Genomic DNA, 1327 nt, shown 5'->3' with positions numbered 1-1327 from the left:
CTCTTACGGGGGGCTGAACGGCTGAACGAGGCCATATTCAAGGGACCCATTCAAGGGACACATTGTTATGTTATGGATGTCACTGTAAATATTGTGTTGTGTATGTCTATAAATGTGAAATAAAAATGTAAGTAAAAAAAAAAAAAAAAAAAATGACCCCATTTACTCTCACACTCGATAGCCCCTGCAGCCAGTGGCGTCGCGTGGGTAAAATAACAGGGGAAGCCAAAAAAAATTATTAAAAAAAATTTATTAAATATTTTTATTAATATTTTTTTTTTTTTTTTTTTTTTTTTTTTTTAAGTCAAGTAGTCACCATGTACACTACAGTATGGCTCGGCGGCCAGTCAAACTTTCTTAACAGATTGCAGAATGGGTACAATACAGTACGGCTCAATACACACAATTGTATAAGGGGATGCAGACCAGAGAAAGACTTTTGTCTTGTTTACATCGGGGTCCCCCATTTTCAATTCATAGTGACATTTATGACATACAAGACATCATGACATCAAATATACAGTACTGTTACCCCTAGATCCTGACAGAGTATATACATATGATGGGGAGGGGACTGTACATTAGGAGGGGGTGGGTGGGTGGGAGAGAAATATACATACGGCTGGTGTTGTTTTCGAGGAGGGAGTAGGATTCCGCAGAACACCGGGAGAGAATATGACTGTCTATTAGACAAACGTGACAAGACAAACGTATTTCTCTGGTCTGCATCCCCTTAACAATTGTGTGTATTGAGCCGTACTGTATTGTACCCATTCTGCAATCTGTTAAATAAAGTTTTCATTCATTCATTCATTCATTCATTCACGTGTCTGTTGCACCGCGCGCCCAGCCATCAGAGCGCTCCTACTGTAAAATGCGGAAGCAGTCATTTCAGCCTCAGTTTTACTCGTTTATAAAAATGATTTAAAATGTTTATTAGCAACGCCGAGCTTTCAAACCCCGCCGCATCTGTGTGTGAAACCCTAATGGAACGCTGGGTACCTTTGACATTTATATCCGATATATTTGGACCCACCGCTAGCTTTTAAGCAGTGCTTGATGGTGCACATTAACCTGGCTACTACGGAGGAATAAGTTACTGCGTATTCCAGCCCCTGGCTTGCATTGCAGTCATGAAAGGGTATACAAGCTTGCCTGATAACGTTAGTTAGTCCATAGTCAGGCTGCTCAGTTCTTACCTGGTCAATAATGTGGTCCTCCTCTTGCCAGATAGATTTGTTAAATCATAATATCCACAGTGGTGTGCTCTGCTGGTCCTCAGTACTAATGGGATGTCACGTTAGGTAGTCAGGTGGAAACGTGAACT

The sequence above is a fragment of the Notolepis coatsorum genome (genome assembly GCF_963971535.1).
Source record: "Notolepis coatsorum genome assembly, chromosome: 10".
Lineage (NCBI taxonomy): Eukaryota > Metazoa > Chordata > Actinopteri > Aulopiformes > Paralepididae > Notolepis > Notolepis coatsorum.
Note: the sequence above shows the minus strand (reverse complement) of the source record.